General features: G+C 50.2%; 1 protein-coding gene across 1 annotated transcript in view; it reads left to right on the forward strand.

The window, feature by feature from the left end:
* The window catches only part of mora (CHORD-like protein), a 177,889-nt gene that overhangs the window by 81,337 nt on the left and 75,687 nt on the right, over window positions 1-20,865 (forward strand). The window lies entirely within an intron of this gene.

Raw genomic sequence — 20,865 nt, forward strand, 5'->3', positions numbered from 1 at the left:
TGTAAATGATATCGCAAACTTTTATGCCTTATGATAACCTTACAAAATTAGACATTATTTTCTCCTATAGGATCTGGTTTTTAACCTCAATGGTTGGATCTATGATAGATTTCAAGAAACTTTTAGCTAGCTAGCTAGTGGGGATTAGAACACACACACATGAAATGACGTCACTTTTTATTTTGGCTCTGTAGAGAGCAGACGCGTCCTCTATCACCCGTTCGCTCTACTTTGTTAGTTTTCTCACCAAGTAAAAGAGGGGAAAGAGTGAAAAGTTCACGATAGAGGATTGTTTGAGAAGACGACACTGCAACACTTTTGTAATTTCTTTGTCCTCGATGTAGTGCTGGCTAACCGTGTACCTCAAATGCACCAAATATAAATGGTGGGAGTACAGTATACTGTACATTGAAACTCCTACCGAATAGTAATAAAGACTACGTGTGATAAACGGAAAGAAAATGGTCTTGTTTTCTCTTGTTCAATCATCATCAGCTGACAAACTACTTTACTGAGGCAGAAAACTTAAATGCAAGAACAATAGCTCATACTAAAGTCTCTTTGCAAGGGTTTATCACTGAATATTTTGTGTAGGATATAATGTTGGGCTTTTCTGCTTTGCGTGGTTAGTTTGAAAACATCGGCCTGCAAGAGTCCTTATTGTGAAAAACCGCAAATAGGAGATTTTTTTTATTTATGAGGTTATACTGTTCTCTGTATTGTGAATAACCAAATCCACGATGATACATACATACATGCATATACCAAGGCACTTCCCCCAATTTTGGGGGGTAGCCAACATCAAACAAATGAAACAAAAAAGGGGACCTCTCCTCCCTACGTTCCTCCCAGCCTGACAAGGGACTCGACAGAGTTCGGCTGGTACTGCTAAGGTGCCACAGCCCACCCTCCCACATTATCCACCACAGATGAAGCTTCATAACGCTGAATCCCATACTGCTGCTACCTCCGCGGTCATCTAAGGCACCGGAGGAAGCAGCAGGGCCTACCGGAACTGCGTCACAGTCGCTCGCCATTCATTCCTATTTCTAGCACGCTCTCTTGCCTCTCTCACATCTATCCTCCTATCACCCAGAGCTTCCTTCACTCCATCCATCCACCCAAACCTTGGCCTTCCTCTTGTACTTCTCCCATCCACTCTTGCATTCATCACCTTTTTTAGCAGACAGCCATTTTTCATTCTCTCAACATGGCCCAACCACCTCAACACATTCATATCCACTCTAGCTGCTAACTCATTTCTTACACCCGTTCTCACCCTCATTACATCGTTCCTAACCCTATCTACTCGAGATTCACCAGCCATACTCCTTAGACATTTCATCTCAAACACATTCAATTTCTGTCTCTCCGTCGCTTTCATTCCCCACAACTCCAATGCATACATCACAGTTGGTACAATCACTTTCTCATACAGAACTCTCTTTACATTCATGCCCAACCCTCTATTTTTTTCTACTCCCTTAACTGCCCCCAACACTTTGCCTCCTTCATTCACTCTGACATACATCTGCTTCCACTCCATTTGCTGCAACATCAGACCCCAAGTAATTAAAGTGATCCACCTCCTCAAGTAACTCTCCATTCAACATGACATTCAACCTCGCACCACCTTCCCTTCTTGTATATCTGTTAACCTTACTCTTACCCACATTAACTCTCAACATCCTTCTCTCAAACACCCTTCCAAATTCTGTCACTAATCGGCCATGCTTCTCTTCCGCGTCTGCAACCAGTACAGTATCATCCGCAAACAACAACTGATTTACCTCCCATTCATGGTCATTCTCGTCTACCAGTTTCAATCCTCGTCCAAGCACTCGAGCATTCACCTCTCTCACCAGTCCATCAACATACAAGTTAAACAACCACGGCGACATCCCACATCCCTGTCTCGGTCCCACTCTCACCGGCAACCAGTCGCTCACTTCATTTCCTATCCTAATACATGCTTTACTACCTTTGTATAAACTTTTCACTGCTTGCAACAACCTTCCACCAATTCCATATAACCTCATCACATTCCATATTGCTTCCCTATCAACTCTTATCATATGCTTTCTCCAGATCCATAAACTCAACATACACCTCCTTTCCTTTTGCTAAATATTTCTTGCATATTTGCCTAACTGTAAAAATCTGATTCATACAACCCCTACCTCTTCTAAAACCATCCTGTACTTCTAAGATTGCATTCTCTGTTTTATCCTTAATTCTATTTATCAGTACTCTATCATACACTTTTCCAACTACACTCAACAAACTAATACCCCTTGAATTACAACACTCATGCAGATCTCCCTTACCCTTATATAGTGGTACAATACACACACAAACCCATTCTACTGGTACCATTGACAACACAAAACACATATTAAACATTCTCACCAACCATCCAAGTACAGTCACACCCCCTTCCTTCAACATCTCAGCTCTCACACCATCACTACCAGATGCTTTTCCTACTCTCGTTTCATTTAGTGCTCTCCTCACTTCCTCTCTTGTAATCTCTCTCTCATTCTCATCTCCCATCACCAGCACCTCAACATCTGCAACAGCAGTTATAGGTGCTTCCCTATTATCCTCAACATGCAGTAAACTTTCAAAATACTTCACCCACCATTTCCTTGCCTCCTCTCCTTTTAACAACCTTCCATTTCCATCTTTCACTGTCTCTTCAATTCTTGAAACAGTCTTCCTTACTCTCTTCACTTCTTTCCAAAACTTCTTCTTATTCTCTTCATATGAATGACCCAATCCATGACCCCACCTCAGGTCAGCTGCCCTCTTTGCCTCACTTTACCTTGCGCTTTACTTCCACATTTTTCTCTCTATATCGTTCATACTTCTCTACACTATTACTCTGCAACCATTCTTCAAAAATCCTCTTTTTATGAATAATACTTACCTGGCAGTTATATATATATATATAGTTAAAGTCTCTGACTTCCGGCAGAATTTATTTGAAAATCGCGGCAACCGCCTTGTGGTTGTGCGGTTAGGTGGTTAACAACCCTTACAGGCTGGTACCTGGAATCATTCCCGTTTTCTGTTCTTCAGATTGTCTCTGCCGGTCGGATCGACAACATCGTTGGTCCGCCATTAAGAGTTTTTCGTAATCGCTTTCCCTACATCGCTGTTTTGGACTTCGTTTGGTGAAGTACACTGTGTTGGGATTTGGCAATTGTGTTTTGTTATTATTTTTGTATTTTTTGCTTTGTTTATCATGTGTGAAAAACTTCATATTCGTGTATGTGCGAGTGATGTATGCAAGGTGAGGTTACCGAAAGTGTCGGTTGACCCTCACACAGTTTGTATGAGTTGCAGGGGGTTTGAATGTGCCCTAAATAATAGGTGCAAGGAATGCGAGGGTTTAAATGAAGATGATTGGTTAGCTATGAAGCGCTATGTGCGTAAATTAGAACTCGATAGAGTTAGGAGGGGTAAATCAAAGTCAAAGTCTGCTAGTGAAGCTAGTTTAGATTTATCTATTGACCCTTTAATTATTACCTCTTTGGAGGTTGTTCCTTCCCCGAAAGTAGTAACTCCTGCCCCTTCTACAGGATCTGCAACTGCGGATGACCCTCGGCATGCCAGGATGGCTGCTGAGTTGCAGGCCATTAAATTACAACTTGCGGCCTTTAAAGGTAAGGGTGAAAGTTATATTAGTGCTTTTGAAAGTGCAGTTGAGGTGGCAGCTGATCGAACCTGTCATACCACTAGGTGTAGACCTCTACCAAGCTCCTAGGACCAAGGGAGAAGGTACGTCGATAGCCGAAAGGGGGTGAGAGGTGCTTATCCTCGTTCAGTCGTCTCCGCAGACAGTCCTGTTGCGACCTCCCAGGCTGCTCTTGACCGCCATAGGAAAGGCGTGTCGGATACGTTTGTGTCTTCACCTGATCCTTCTCCCAGATGCAAGTGGCAATACGAATCAAGACCGCCGAAGAGAAGGTGGGACCGGGATGTGCAGTCTCGCTCTCCCTCCCGGTTCGAGTAACCGAGAACCTGAACCTTCGGAGGACGACTTCGATGTTGTTCCTGTTAAGAGGACGAAACAGAGAGTCCTTAGCCCAGTTAAACCTGATAAACTTCCTGCTTCTACTGCCAGCGCTCCCAAACAGCTGCCTCCTTCGGAACCGCGAGAACCAGTAGAAGTTGCTAAAGCTTTCATGGCTTATGCAGGAGCAGCTTTCATCGCTAGTGCAAGCTTTCAGCCGCCCTCCTTCCCAGTCCGGCAGGCATAAGGATGTCTCTTTGCCAGTTAAGAGATCGTCTTCTAAGAGGGAATGAAGTATCTCTCCAAAGAAACCTCTGCGCACTTCGTCGGCCGTACGACAACACACACCCTCTTCATCGGCTCGACGCCAGGACGATACTGCCTCTCGCCCTCGGCGCCAGGACGATTCCGCTTCTTGCTCGAAGCTCCAGGACGTTTCCGCCTCGCGTTTTAGGAAGCAGGACGAATGCAGCCTGCATTATCAGGACGAATGCAGCCTGCCTTATCAGGATGATACCGCTTCTCGTCTTCAGGACGATGCCTCTTCTCGCCGACAGGACGATAGCAGCGCTCGGCGCCAGGACAACACCTACGCTCGGCGCCAGGACACAAACAGCTCTCGGTGCCAGGCTGCTTGCAGCCCTCTTCTTCAAGGTGTTGACCTTGATCAGGACCTCGATGATGTATCGGAAGAGGAAGAGAAACCTACCGACTCTGCTAGTGATTATAAGGTTCTATCTCGCTCTCTTTTAGAACTATATGGGGAGGAATTCCAACCTTTGGCACCTCGTTCTCCTCAGTCTCAATTCACCAGGAAGAAGGCTACGAAGCTTTCGGCCTTCATCAAAATGAAACTTTCAATTTCTGCCAGGAAAGCACTCGCTAAGGTGGATGATTGGATGAAGGAACGGAGACAGGCAGTCAAGACCACCTTTTCTTTCCCACCATCTCGGCTCGCTTCCAAGGCTGGTATGTGGTATGAGACAGGGGAACCTTTGGGTGTAGGAGTGCCTGCCTCCTCCCAAGGTGACTTCTCTGCTCTTGTGGACTCGGCAAGAAGACATGCACTGAACTCTGCCAAGGTGATGTGGTCCATGTCGGAGCTTGATCACCTCGTCAAGGAAATTTTCAGGGTTTTCGAGGTTTTTAGCTTCCTGGACTGGTCTCTCGGGACTCTGGCCAGGAAGACTGAACTCCTGGAATGCACGAAGGACCTGACGAGTATTATGTCCTGCATGGACAAAGCTCTAAGGGATGGGGCGAACGAGTTGGCTTCCCTTTTCTCAGCAGGGGTTTTAAAGAAGAGGGCCCTATTGTGCTTCTTCACCTCTAGATCGGTGACTGTTGCCCAGAAGTCGGAACTGCTTTACGCCCCTCTGTCACACCATCTCTTTCTCGAAGCTCTGGTCAGAGATATCTCCCTTTCTCTGGCACAGAAGGCTATTCAGGACCTTTTATCTCGGTCTGCCAGAAAGCCTTTGCCTGTTGCTCCTGCTCCTCTGAAGAGGGAAGAGAAAAAGTTCCAGCAGCCCTTTCGGAGTAGGGCTTCCTCGAGAGCGGATTTCAGGGGGCGAAGACAAGAGTCAGAGCCAAGGACCAGCAGAGGTGCATTTAGGCCCCTATCCAAAAAATGAGATGAAAGTCCTCCAGACAACAGTAAGGGCAAGACTGTCTCATTTTTGGCAGTCTTGGAAGAGGAGAGGGGCGGACACCTGGTCCCTCTCGATCATCAAGGAAGGTTACAAGATCCCCTTTTTAAAGAAGCCTCATCTCTCAGACACTCCCCTAGCCTTAGTGGCTCAGTACGCCGACGCGGGGAAACAAGAGGCTATTCTGGAGCTAGTCAACCAGATGTTGGTCAAAGGAGCAATAGAGCCAATCCAGGACCTTACCTCCCCACGCTTTTACAATTGCCTATTTCTGGTTCCCAAGAACTCGGGTGGATGGAGACCAGTCCTAGATGTCAGCTCTCTGAACGCCTTCGTGGAGAAAACTAAGTTCTCTATGGAGACGACTCAGTCAGTGCTGGCTGCAGTTCGTCCAGGCGACTGGATGGTATCTCTCGACCTGCAGGACGCTTATTTTCACGTCCCCATTCATCCGACTTCAAGGAAATATCTGAGATTTGTGATTAAGGGCAAGTGCTTTCAATTCAGGGCACTTTCCTTCGGTCTCAGCACGGCTCCTCAAGTATTCACCAGGCTAATGGCAAACGTGGTAGGCTGGTTACATCAGGAGGGGATAAAGGTATCCTTCTATCTGGACGACTGGCTGATCCGATCACAGTCGAAAGCAAAATGTCTGGAGGACCTACAGAAGACGTATACGATGACTCAGGACCTGGGACTCATCATTAACAGGGAGAAGTCTCAGACCGAACCGAATCAGACTAATCTCTATTTGGGGATAGTTCTGAATTCAGTTCTTTTTTGGGCTTCTCCCTCCTAGGAAAGGCTGACCAGGTGCCTAGAGAAAGTCAGAGAATTTTTAAAGAAGCAGGAATGCTCAGCGAAGGAGTGGATGAGTCTGCTGGGAACTGTATCCTCCCTAGAACGGTTTGTCTCGTTGGGAAGACTGCACCTAAGACCTCGGCAACACTTCATCGTAAAGGTATGGAACAGAAAGACCCAGGAGGACTCCTTTTCTTTTCCCATTCCGACAGAGATCAAGGATCTTTTGATGTGGTGGCTGGACCCAGCTCTGTTAGGAGAAGGGATCTCCTTGTACAAGGAGAACCCCGACCCAGTGTTATTCTCAGACGCGTCAGAGTCAGTCTGGGGAGCAACACTAGGGAACAAGGAGGTCTCAGGCGTTTGGGAAGGAAATCAGGTCAGTTGGCATATCAACTGGAAGGAATTGATGGCAATTCTGTTGGGACTAAAGGCCTTCGGAACCTCGGTGTCAGGGAAGACTGTGGAGATCAATTCAGACAACACCACAGCTCTCGCGTACATCAGGAAACAAGGGGGAACTCACTCCCTCTCTCTGTTCAGAACAGCGAGAGAGCTTCTCCTTTGGGTGAGCGAGAACAGGACTCGGCTGTTGACGAGGTTTGTTCAAGGGCAAAGAAACATCAGGGCAGACATGCTTAGCAGGAAGGGACAAGTTCTTCCCACAGAGTTGACTTAACCCGCATGTCTGTCAGAGCCTCTGGAAGTTGTGGGGCAGACCTGTAATAGACCTTTTCGCTTCCAACTTGAACAAGAGGATCCTCAACTACTGCTCCCTAGTACCGGAAGAGGAAGCGGTAGCAGTGGACGCCTTCTTGATGGATTGGACGGGGATGGACATGTATGTGTTTCCCCCATTCAAAATCATCAATCTGGTCGTCAGAAAATTCGCTCTCCTCGATTCGGGACGAATGATTCTAGTGGCTCCATTCTGGCCTACAAGGGAATGGTTCACCGAAGTTGTGGGCATGCTGATGGACTTCCCAAGAAGACTCCCGGCAAGTCCAGATCTTCTCAGACAGCCCCACTTCGAGAGATATCATCAAAACCCCCTCGCTCTCAAACTGACTGCCTTCAGACTGTCGAGAAGCTCGTTAGATCTCGAGGCTTTTTGGCATAAGCGGCGAAAGCTATTGCCAGAGCAAGAAGGATCTCGTCACAAAGAGTCTACCAGTCTTAAGTGGGAGACCTTTAGAGCTTGGTGCAGGCGACACAAGATTTCCTCGACCACTACCTCTCTGAGCCAGATTGCAGACTTTTTATTGTACCTCAGACAGGATGCTAAGCTGGCTGTATCTACCATCAAAGGATACAGGAGTATGCTCTCGACCGTCTTTAGGCATAGAGGCCTTGAGTTGTCTCAAGATAAAGATTTGCAGGACCTTATTAGGTCTTTTGAGACTACGAAACAGGTACAATTAAGACCCCCATCTTGGAACCTGGATGTGGTGTTTAAATTTCTGTGCTCCAAAAAATTTGAATCTATCTCGCAAGCCTCTCTTCGAGATGTAACAAAGAAAACCCTCTTCCTTATGACTCTAGCGACTGCCAAAAGGGTCAGCGAGGACCAAGCGATTGAGAGGCATGTAGGCTTCAATCAAAATGGGGCGGTTTGTGCCTTAAGGTTCGACTTTCTCGCCAAGAACAAGAACCCTTCGAAACCCTGGCCTAGGACGTTTGAGGTACCTAATCTCATGAACCTAGTGGGTGAGGTGCAAGAAAGACTCCTCTGCCCAGTTAGGGCCGTCAAGGCTTATTTAACCCACACTAAGAACGTGAGGGGTGCATCCAACTCGTTATGGTGTTCAGTGAAGGATCCTCAAAAACCCCTGTCAAAGAATGCTTTGTCCTTTTTCCTGAGGGAAACTAGAAGGGAAGCCCACCTCTTATGTGAGGAAGAACACTTCGCCCTGTTGAAAGTACGGGCTCACTAAGTGAGAGCCATTGCTACTTCACTGGCATATCAGAAAAATATGTCAGTTAGGCAAATCATGGACGCAACGTTCTGGAGGAGCAATTCTGTCTTCGCTTCTCATTACCTCAGAGAGGTGAGAGTAGACTATGACAAGTGTTATACCTTGGGCCCATACTTAGCTGCGGCTTCTGTATTAGGCAAAGGAGTTACTACCCCCACTCAACCTTAGTTTGTATGCATGTATGAGGGTTTGTGTTTTTATGATTGTCTGAGGACTTCGTTTTGTGGTACAGTTCCCGCAGTCTAGATAGATAGTTTATATCTATTTCTGCAGGGTTAGGTGCTTAGTTTTAGTAAGGTTGCAGGTTTTTATTATATGGGGCAAAGGTAGTTTCTGAAGTCTAGTCAAGTTGTTGGTCTTACCCCTTTGAGAGACTCGAGTGAGTTGTTTGCAGCATAGCAGGTCTACTCCTGGCTGAACACTCCTAAGGGAAAGTGACTCTAGAGGCAGTAACCTTTGAAGTCAGCTACCTTAGCAGGTAAGGAATCAAGGTGTTTTTTCTCCTACTACCTCTGTTGTTTCCCCAGCTATGTTTACTGTCTTGTTTCCCTCCTCCAAATGCGTGAATCAGCTATATATATATAACTGCCAGTTAAGTACTATTCATAAAAATGGAGTTTTTATGATAAAGTTTTATGAATACTTACCTGGCAGTTATATATATATTTTAAAGCCCACCCACCTCCCATCAGGAGACAGGTCGGGCAAAGATAATCTGAGGAACAGAAAATGGGAATGATTCCAGGTACCAGCCTGTAAGGGTTGTTAACCACCTAACCGCACAACCACTATAAGGTGGTTGCCGCGATTTTTGAATAAATTCTGCCGGAAGTCAGAGACTTTAGCTATATATATATAACTGCCAGGTAAGTATTCATAAAACTTTGTTTTATCATAAAAACTCCATTTTTCTCTTCCACTTTTACCTTCACTCCTTCATTCCACCATTCACTGCCCTTCCTCATGCTGCCTCCAACAAACTTCTTGCCACACACATCACTTGCAATCCCAACAAAATTTTCTTTTACTAACTTCCACTCCTGAATTACCAGTTTCTCTTACTTTCACTTTGTCTTATGCCATTTTGAATCTTTCTTGATATTTACTTGATACCCCCGGTTTTATTAGCTCTTCAACCCTCACTAGCTCCCTTTTACATCCACCTACTCTATTCCCCCACTCTTTTGCTACAACTAATTTTCCTTCCACCAAAAAATGATCAGACATACCATTAGCCATACCCTTAAACACATGCACGTCTTTCAATCTTCCAAACATTCTTTTAGTTATCAACACATAATCCATTAATGCCCTTTCTACCACTCTTCCATTTGCCACTCTTACCCATGTATACTTGTTTTTATCTTTCTTTTTAAAAAAGCTAGAACTTATCACCATCTCTTGCTCAACATACATATCTACCAATCTCTCACCACTCTCATTTTCACCTGGTACGCCATACTTCCCAATGACACCTTCTATCTCTCCAGTGCCCACTCTAGCATTTAAGTCACCCATGACAACTACATAATTCCTTCTACCCAGTCCTTCTACACACCTAGTTAATTCATTCCAGAACTCATCCCGCTCTTCTTCACTTTTCTCACAAGCTGGCCCATGTGCACTGACAAAAGCCCAACATTCCCTACCCAACCCAACCCCTACCCACATTAACCCAGATATCATCTCCTTCCATTCCACTATTTTACCTGTCATCCATTCACTCAGCAATAAAGCCACACTATCTCTGGCTCATCCCCTTTCAATCACAGACACTCTACTAGACATTTCATCAAACATCACTTCAGCTTTCCCTTTTTTCTTTGTCTCACACAAAGCCAATATATCCATCCTTCTATTCCTAAACATACTTCCAATCTCACATCTTTTACTCTATCGTACTACATCCACGCACATTCAAACACCCCAAAACTAAAGTGCGGGGGAGCAGTCACTCTCCCCCCAGCTCCACATTTTTGATGTCTCACAGGATTGTAATACAGGAGAGGGGGTTCCCACCCCCCTCATCCCGTCCCTTTTAGTTGCCTCTTACGACACGCAGGGATACGTTGGCGCTATTTTAATTGTTTTTATGCCCCCGTGGCCACGGGGCACGATGATAGAACACATAAATATCTTGGGCTAACTTTATTCTAAACCTGTTAATTGTATATAGCTTATAACAATCACAGTTACGTTCTTACATTCATAATCACTTTCTCACGTGATGTTAACCTACTAATGTCAGGGTGCCCGTCCCTCCCATTTTCATGCTTGGATACAGGGATCCCGCGTCAAAAGTTTCAGCCATTTGAGAGGACTTCTTGCATAAAGAACAAAGGTTTGTATTTGTGTTGGAACAAATAATAATTGTTCCGTAACTAAAATACAAACCACGCTATTTAATATGGGTTATTACTTTCAGCGTAGCTGAAATGACGAGCCATTAGAAATTTAACGAGGGTTTACTACCCAACTGCTAGTTAGCGGGGGGTAGGGAGGGTAGCCTGGTAACACACACACATACACACACACACACACACCTGTGTGCTGAGCTCACTTTGCTATCGGCTCTGCTGGTAAGCGGATGTGTCTGCTTTCACCCTCGCCTCTTTGACAGCCATTAATGCTTTTGTCTTTTTACTTACTTTTTCTTACACTTGTAATATATATATAAGCATTCTTTATGTTTATGTATATATTTGTGTATAGAAATGTAGTAAGTTTTCTTTTCAGTGTTTGTGCTGCGTGTGTAATGTACGACTACGACACCTGCGTAGTGCAAGGCCACCACGGTTCCACGTCATGGGGTACGGCCTCTTTCTCTTGGTCCATCGGTTTTTCCTTCGGCTTTTCCGTTAACTCGGCCGCCTTGGGGAATCGTCATCGCTGGACTTTCTTCATTCATCTTTTATCTTCGCTGTTCCTCCTTTCCTACGGGGAACTTGGACTCTCAGCGAAGGGAATATGGGAGTTTAATTTGACTACGGTCTCTCTCTCTCTACTCGAGGTCGTTCACCCCTTACTACTACTATGTACTATTACGGAAGCTCCTTTCCCGTTGCGGGTTGGGTTGCTATTCCGTTTATTTGTCTCAATTATTTTTAATGAAATCTAATTGTATATTGTTCCAACACGAATACTTACCTCAAACTACTTTCTTTGGAGTCACTTGTGATCTCCTCTCTATCGACCAAGGTTTTCGCGCCGTTACCCCCTACTCCGTTCTCTACATAGGCCTACCCCCGCCGCTAAGGAATGCGCCCCGAGGGCAGGATCAGGGCAGGTCACTGCCTCGCTGGGTCATTCTCCCCATTAAGTTCCTTGGTCGCGAGGTGTTCACACCTCGCTCTCGTCTCTGTCGACCCTTTGTGCGCGTTTAGTCCCAGCGTGGCGACTTGCGTTTTCACAGTGCGTTCTTCTCAAGTGTTACCGTGCGTTCACCCTGTGTGTCCCCAGTGTACTTAATAACTCCCTTAGTGTTGTGCCGTTCGTGTGCGAACTATGGATCAAGCTCGCCGTTGCCCTGGGCCTAGAGCCGGGAAGTCGTGTGGGGCTTTCCTCTCAAAGCCAGAGGTAGATCCTCACTCCCTTTGTTCCTCCTGTAGGGGGAAAGTTTGCTCCTCCGCGGACACGTGTCCGGAGTGCGTAGGTTGGGACGACATTCAGTGGGTACGCTACGGTACTAAAAAGAAGAAGTCATCGAAGCGTTCCCCCAGGAAGATTAGTGTCGTCTCTCCGTTACCATCGGCCAGAGAACGGTCCGACGAGGCCTCGGTTTCTCCGTCTCCTACGCAGAGGAGAGGGCAAGAAGAGTCTAGTGTTGTGGAAGGTCAAGGCGTCCTTCCCAGGGAACCCAGTGCGAGGGAAGAACCAAGGGCGGGCCCCTCTAGGTCTAACGAAGGGCCCGGTAGTGCTTCGGGTGAGTCAGGCCTTGTGATGGGGGGCCACGCGTCCTCTGAGGACCCCTTATGGGGTAGTGCTGTAGTCTCGGAGTCCCCGCCGCCCTCGTGGGCTGGTGCGTCGGGCTCTTCCCCGCCAGGGGACAACCAAGCTAAAGTTCGCCGTCCAAGTAGCGATGCCTTCGGATGGAAGCTACCGAAGACACCGGGGAGGTCGCCGCTGAGAATGGACGTGACCCTGGACCCCTGGCTCCCTAGCATGGAACGGCTGGACTCTTTTCCGACGATCCCCACGGCGGTCCCCGATGACTTTCTCCAACCCTCGATCTCGGGCACCCAGCGTCAGAAGAAATCCCCCGCGGGCCACGCAAACAGCCGTTACGCGGGGAACGTGGCGTCGTCGGGCTCGTCGGAGGTTGATTCGTCCTCCTCCGAAGAAGTCAAGGTGAAGCGTCGCAGGCGAAGGGAGCTGTCCGAGAGCGAGCATTTCCGCTCTAGGTCACGGTCGCGATTTAGCAGAAAGCGCTCCCGCTCCCAGTCTCGTAAGTATAAGAGAAGTGTTTCTCCCGGGGGCGCCTGGGTCTACGTGCCTTCGGGGGATTCCAAGACACTTCATTCACCAGACCATCGGTCCAGCAAACGTGCGACTAGGCTGCCGTCCACTATGCACAGCCTCGAACCGCGCGACCTGGCACGCAGAAAAGACCTCTCGAAAAGGCATAAGTCCTCGAAGCCTCCGGTTCACCCCGCCCAGCGGGGGGGAAACGCGCTTCTTAACAGGCAGCCTGGCCGAACCAGCCCAGCTGGTGCGGCCGTCGAGTAGAAAGGAACGGTTCCCGTTGTCGGGTCAGCCCACCGGGACCGTGACCTCCGCTCCCAGAGCCTTAGGGCAAGCGAGAGCCCCCACTGAGCCGGCGGTACCCGCCTTGTCCCGGGATCCGGAGACGAGCTCGCCCGCTTATGGAGCTCACTACCGGTACAGGACTGCCCCCCTGGGCCCAAGAGCTAGACGGCCGGTCTGCCTTGCCAGCAACGCGGCTCCCCCGCTCCAGGCCGAAGCCTTGGCTGACGGAGGAGAAGCTTCCCCGACGGAGGACTCCGCCTATAGAAGAGTAGTGGGACTCATCAGAAGGGAGCAAGCCTCCTGAGGATTACGCATCACGTCGCCCTTCCGAAGTCTTCCCTGGCCCTTCCTCTTGCCCGAGACCTAGTACTAGGGCAAGAGTACATAGACAACTTGGTGGCCAGCAATGCCGAGGCCCCCAAGTCCCAGAGTGCCTCGAAACTGCTCCAGGGCCTTAGAACTCAGGGAAAAGTGTATATACCGGAAGGGCGTCGCCCAGGCCCCTGTAGAGTGGAACCGGCCTTGGACGTCCTAGGTCAGGGCGGCTCAGACGAAAGGACCTCTTCAGCCCCAGTTTGCTTCTCTCCTACGGAGGCCGCCATGATGGAGGAGATGTCGCGGGGCCTAGTCAACGTCTCCTCATGGCTGGACTGGTGGGCCTCCACGTTAGTAAACGTCCAAGCCTCCGTCGACCCTGAAGATCCTGACCAGCAAAGCCTCCTGAGGGACCTTCTCACCTCCGGGGGGAAAACGCTTAAGTCCCTGTCATATCAGGCACTCGCCCTTACGGCCAACTGGGTCCTCCGTAAACGAGACACGGTCCTGGCTAAGTTATCTACGAAGATCCCAGACAGGGAGGCCCGGGCCGTACGTAGCCTTCCCTTGTGGGGCGAGTCGCTGTTCCCGATGAAAGAACTTGAAAGCCTGATGGAGAAAGTGTCAAAGAGGAAGGAGGCCAACGTCCCCAGACCTGCGTCGTCTAAGAGACCTCCCTACAGGAGGGCCGCCTCAGATAGCGCCGTGCCATCTCAGGCCTCCCCCAGCACTTCGAGGAGAGAAGCCCCCTCTTCCTCCTGGGCAACAACTCCTCAACCCTCCCGCAGAGGAGCACCAACTTCGTCTAGCTCCTTCAGGTCGGGTTACTCCGCCTCTAGGAGAGGCAGGTCAGGCCGCCCCTCTAGAAGAAGGTAGAGGGAGAGGCCCCCTACTCCCGCCCAAGCCTCGGGTTGGGGGATGCCTCGGACCACATTGGCAAGCATGGAAGGCCCAAGGAGCGGAACCTTGGACAGTGTCCGTCCTGAAGGAGGGCTACAGGCTTCCCTTCCTAGCGGATCCACCCCCTCTTATTCCGGCCAGCCAGACAGAATGGTTGGCCCCCAAGGACCCGATGAAGAGGGCCGCCCTTCAAGAGGAGATTTCCTCCATGTTGGAGAAGGATGCCATGGAAGAGGTCCTTCTCCCAGGCCCAGGCTTCTACAGCCGCCTGTTTCTGGTAGAGAAAGCAACGGGGGGGTGGAGACCCGTGATAGACCTGTCAGCCCTCAACAAGTTCGTCAAGAAACGGACTTCAAGATGGACACCCCAAAATCCGTCCTGCTGTCCTTGAGGGAGAAAGATTATATGATGACTGTCGACCTCAAGGACGCATACTTCCAGATCCCTGTCCACCCGTCGAGTCGGAAGTTCCTCCGGGTAAAATGGGGTCCCCAGATCCTGCAGTTCAAGACCCTTTGCTTCGGCCTGTCGACGGCCCCTCAGGTGTTCACGAGAGTCTTCGCGACGGTCTCCGTGTGGGCTCACGAACGGGGCATCCGCCTCATCAGGTACCTGGACGACTGGTTGCTCCTTTCCACCTCAAGGGCCCTCTTGGAAGAACAAGGGAGAAGCCTCCTCCAGTTTTGCAGGAATCTGGGGATTGTAATCAATCTGAAGAAGTCGAACTTAACCCCATCCAACAGAATGGGCTACTTGGGGATGACGTTGGATACCGTGCAGGGGAAAGTTTTCCCCTCGCAGGACAGGATACGGAACCTCAAGCACTTCATTCAGCCGTTCCTGTCAGAACACTCCAGGAGGGCGGGAGATTGGCAGAGACTGATAGGTCACCTAGTCTCATTGGAAAAACTGGTTCCCCAAGGGAGGATGAGGCTCAGACCCATTCAATGGAACCTCAAGAGCCTCTGGTCCCAGACGGACTCGCAGAAAACGTTAATTCCAGTCCTTACGGACACGAGAACCTCCCTGGAATGGTGGCACTGCCAGTCGAACTCCCTCAAGGGGATGCCCCTCGGGTCCAGTCCCCCCGAGTACCTCCTGTTCACAGACGCCTCCAACCAAGGGTGGGGAGCCCACCTTCTAGAAGAGACGGCACGGGGTACCTGGTCGGAAAGAGAAAAGCGTCTACACATCAATGTCCTGGAACTAAGAGCAGTTCAGAAGGATTGTCTTCACTTTGCAAGTCGTCTAAGGGGAAACACCGTGGCGTTAATGTGCGACAACGCCACGGTAGTGGCCTACATAAAGAAACAAGGGGGCATGAGATCGAAGGAGCTGTGCGACCTCGCCATAGACATCCTGAATTGGGCAGACGAACAGCAAGTGGTGCTGCTGGCAAGGTTCATTCCCGGGAAGAAGATCGTTCTGGCCGACGGCCTCAGCAGAATGGGTCAAATAGTGGGGACAGAGTGGTCTCTACATCCAGAAGTAGCCAAACTCATCATTCAACGTTGGGGCTCCCCGGTGATGGACCTCTTTGCAACAAAGCTCAATGCCCAACTTCCGGTCTATTGCTCCCCGGTCCCAGACCAGAATGCAGCCCTAGAAGACGCCTTCCAGCGCAAGTGGGACAACCTGGATGTGTACGCTTTCCCCCCCTTCACGTTGATAAGACAGGTGCTCAACAGAGTAAGGGCCTAAAGGACCTAACGAGCCAACCACCTTGGCCTATGCCCGCCAGGTCAGACCTCCTGCACCAACCGCACTTCTTCAAGCTCCACGACAACCCTCTCTCTCTTCGCCTTCACGCCTGGAGACTATCGAGCGGCTCCTGAAGAAGGAGGGGTACTCCGCCACCACAGCTAAGAGAATGTCCCTATACCTGAGGAGATCCTCGACCGCGGTATACCAGGCGAAGTGGGCCTCCTTCACGAAGTGGTGCTCGGAGAAACATATTAGACCTCTTAAAGCTTCGGTCCCGGACATAGCAGATTTTCTGGTGTATCTTAGAGATAAAGTGGGAATGTCAATTCCAGCCATAAAAGGAGTTCGAGCCGCCTTAGGCCAAGTCTTCCTCCTGAAGGGCATCGACCTGGGGGCCTCGAGACACATAGCGATGCTGATCAAGAGTTTCGAGCAATCCTGCCCCCCTCAAGCGAGTAGAGTGCCCCGGTGGGACTTAGCCAAGGTCTTGAAGATGCTGAGTCGTCCCCCCTTTGAACCCCTGAAAGATATCGGAGACAAGGATCTCACCCTCAAGACCGTTTTCTTGCTAGCCTTAGCTTCCGCTAAGAGAGTGGGAGAGATCCATGGTCTGTCTTACGACGTTTCTCACTCTAAAGGGTGGAAGGAAGTATCCTTCAGGTTCGTGCCTTCCTTTGTGGCTAAGACTCAGAACCCAGCAGTCTGGGACCCGAGGTTTGAGGGTTTCTCAATTCCTTCCATTCCCAAGACGGGCATTACAGAAGATTTGAGATTGTGCCCAGTACGGACGCTCAGGAAATACCTGGAAAGGACAGCTCATCTCCGACCAGGCATCAAAAACCTCTTCGTTTCCACAGGTGTTAATAGGAAGCAGGTTTCCAAGAACACCATTTCCTTCTGGCTGAGACAAGTCATTGCTAGAACCTATGAAGAGGATAAAATGGCAGTGCCAGGCACTCCCCGGCCCCATGACATCAGGGGTCTGAGCACCTCCTTGGCCTTTGAGAGAAACATGGCGGTGGGACAGATCCTGCAGGCAGGCACTTGGTCGAACCAGTCAACCTTTACTGCCCACTACCTCAAGGATTATTCAAGGAAATCCATGGACGGGTTCTCCATTGGGACAGTCATTGCCGCCCTCCAAGCAGTGTAGCGGTGAGGCCAGAGGCACTTGCGGGTCTAGCCTCCGATAGGAGCAAGTGCGAAGTCCTCCTTATCACCTACCCGCTCTCTGGCTCTCCTCTTAGGAGTTTACTGGCTGTCCCCAACGATGAACACATTCTTCGCGACTACACTTCGGGGGAAATCGTCAGAAGAATTTTTCAAGAGGTGAGTCTTAGATAATAGCGTAAGGTTGCGCAGTTACCCTCACTCCCGCACTCTGATAGGCATTCAACCTTGGTCGATAGAGAGGAGATCACAAGTGACTCCAAAGAAAGTAGTTCTCGGTAAGTATGTTAGGAAAAATAAAAATTACTTAAAATTTTTGATTTTAACTTTTCAGCTTTCTCCGTGGGAACACTTCCCTTGGGGGGTCAGCGGTTCTCACTATTTGTGAACATTCTTAGATGATTGAGATAATTATAATTCTGTAATAATTCTGTTTTTATTACTGTTTCTCCGCCCTCCCCCTTCTCCCATGAATGTCAGTGGGGGAGGAGGGCGCATACTTAATTTTTGATTCTTATTTTTTCTTATTTCGGGGTTACTCTTCGGAGTTCATCCCTGGGGAATTTCTGTTAAAATAATTTTTTTTTTATTTTCCCAGTTAACTATGCAGTTTTTCCTCGTTTGACTAAAGAGTGCCAATGAAGCAGAGCTGTCCTGTTTGTGCCTGAGGAGTCTGCTGTCGCTCTCGTCCCTCAAAGGACGTCGTCATGGGCGTTATCTCTTCTCTTAGAAGTTCTCCCGTGACAACATGCCAGCACTTAGAAGGAGGTTCGCCTCCAGGGGTTGGGTAACTTCCCTTCCGAGGGAGGTTCCCTCCCCAGGTGTGAGATCTTTTCCCTGCAGAGGGAGAACTTCTCATACCTTAATAATTTATCGCCGTCGACTACTGTGCTGCTCTTCGGCCAGACTTTCTCCCCCCTTGCTGAGTTTCTCTTCCTTCAGGGGTGGAGCACAGTCTTGGCAAGTCTCTTCTACGAAGTGTTCACCTCTCTCGTTCGCGAGAGAGGCCACTCATAGAGACTCCTCTTCGGAGGATTGCTCCTTGTAGGTCAGCTTGCTGATCCAACGGCTCTAAGGGGCACCATCACCAGTGTCTTCAAGTCTCTTCTACGAAGTGTTCACCTCTCGTTCGCGAGAGAGGCCACTCATAGAGACTCCTCTTCGGAGGATTGTTCCTGATTAGATCAGCTTGCTGATCCGGAATCTCCTAGACCTGCTGACCTGCCGTCTCCGTTCCCCTTTCGGGGAAAAGGGCGTATTGGCAAGTACTGCACATACTTCCCTTTAGCGCCAGGTCTCCCCTGTGCGCCAACGTTCACCTGCGCATCAGCACTCATCGTTGGAGTCTCCTGAGATAGCGCACAGGCGCTCACCAGTGCTTCAGTCTGCGAGTGTCTCCAAGTCTCTTCTATGAAGGGCACCTCTCCCATTCGCAGGAGAAGTCTCTCATAGAGACCTGGCCTCGGAGGATCAAGCAGAACTTCCAGTGTTGATCGTCCTGCCAGCTGACCTACCGATCTACCAGCTCAACCTCTCACTGCAACGAAGGACTTCAGCTCTGGACTCTAAGCAGACCTGCCTACGGTCCTCATCGGGGGATGCCCGCCCTTTTGTTAAGGACACATCCCAGTTCCTGATCGTCCTGTCAGCTGCATTCAACCTAGCGCGTAAAGCGCGCGCTCGCCGACGATCTTCTTACGCGCGCAAGCGCCAACGATCTTCGTACGCGCGCAAGCGCCAACGATCTTCGTATGCGCGCAAGCGCCAACGATCTTCGTACGCGCGCAAGCGCCAACGATCTTCTTTCGCGCGCAAGCGCTGATGATCTTTTAGCGCCGACGATCTTCTTACGCGTGCAAGCGCCGACGATTTTCTTACGCGTGCAAGCGCCGACGATCTTCTTACGCGTGCAAGCGCCGACGATCTTTTCCGCGCTCGGGTACCGATGGTCTTGCGGGCGCACCGATAGTCTTCCGTGCGGGCGCGCTGATGGTCTTCCGCGTGGACAAATTCGTACGCGCGCGCGTATGCCAACATTCTGGTCCGCATTGGCTCTTCATTCTGCTCCTGCACGTCAATCTGATTTCTGCGCACTCTATGAAGTCGCGCGCGCGAGCCCAGGGTATTCACGCGCGCATCAGCCCTTCGACAGCTGACCTACCGATCTACCAGCTCAACCTCTCACTGCAACGAAGGACTTCAGCTCTGGACTCTAAGCAGACCTGCCTACGGTCCTCATCGGGGGATGCCCGTCCTTCTGTTAAGGACACATCCCAGTTCCTGATCGTCCTGTCAGCCGCATTCAACCTAGCGCGTAAAGCGCGCGCTCGCCGACGATCTTCTTACGCGCGCAAGCGCCAACGATCTTCGTACGCGCGCAAGCGCCAACGATCTTCGTACGCGCGCAAGCGCCAACGATCTTCTTTCGCGCGCAAGCGCTCTTCTTTCGCGCGCAAGCGCTGACGATCTTCTTACGCGCGCAAACGCCGACGATCTTCAAGCAGCGAAGATCTTCTTGCGCGCGCAAGCGCTGATGATCTTTTAGCGCCGACGATCTTCTTACGCGTGCAAGCGCCGACGATCTTTTCCGCGCACGGGTACCGATGGTCTTGCGGACGCACCGATATTCTTCCGTGCGGGCGCGCCGATGGTCTTCCGCACGCTCGAGCACGCCAACAAATTCGTACGCGCGCGCGTGCCAACATTCTGGTCCGCATTGGCTCTTCATTCTGCTCCTGCACGTCAATCTGATTCCTGCGCACTCTATGAAGTCGCGCGCGCAAGCCCAGGGTATTCACGCGCGCATCAGCCCTTTGACAGTCTCTCGTGCGCGACCTCTGGGTATTCCCCATCGGGCGAGCGCCAGCGAGCTCCCTAGCGCAATCGCCAATACCCTCCCCGCGCGAGGCTGCCGGACAACGCGGGGTAAGGGCGCCATCGCCACATTACCCCCCCTCCCCACATTACCCCCCCTCCCCACATTACCCCCCCCTCCCCAAGCACAGAACACCGCGCTTGCCGGTAGGGGGGAAGGTTACAGAAAGGCCCAGGGACATGCCGTCCTTTTCTTTTAACAGGCGACTTCCCCTCCAGAGGGAGTGTCTGACAACGCAGCCGTCAGCCGGCAGCCTAGAGGGAGTGTCTGACAACGCAGCCGTCAGCCGGCAGCCTGGTTTGGGACTCTTAATCAGAGCGGTAGCACAGGCTTTCAAGCTGTTCTCTCTGAGTTGAGCCACAAATCCTTGGCTGCAGCTACTCCCCCGAAGAGGAAAAGAGGAGTTTCGGACGAGGTAACTTCTCCATGGACGTAGCTGTCTCCTCGTACGTCTTCGAGGCAGACACTCTCCCCCCTCAGACTTTTCTCTCTCACCTTCGGACGAAGTTTTCCCGCCCTCAGGAGAGTCATGGGAGGTGAGACGTTCCCCAATCACACCATTGAGGTAAACCCCACCTCGCGCGGTAAAGTCTTCTCGAATAAGGGTGGAGAAGAGCCTGCCTCCGTCGTTGTTGGAGTCCTGCATCCCTCCCGGGAGGGAGTCAAAGGACTCCAGACAATACTGGGAGTCCACTAGTACCAAAATCTACG

This window comes from Palaemon carinicauda, chromosome 38 (genome assembly GCF_036898095.1).
Source record: "Palaemon carinicauda isolate YSFRI2023 chromosome 38, ASM3689809v2, whole genome shotgun sequence".
NCBI lineage: Eukaryota > Metazoa > Arthropoda > Malacostraca > Decapoda > Palaemonidae > Palaemon > Palaemon carinicauda.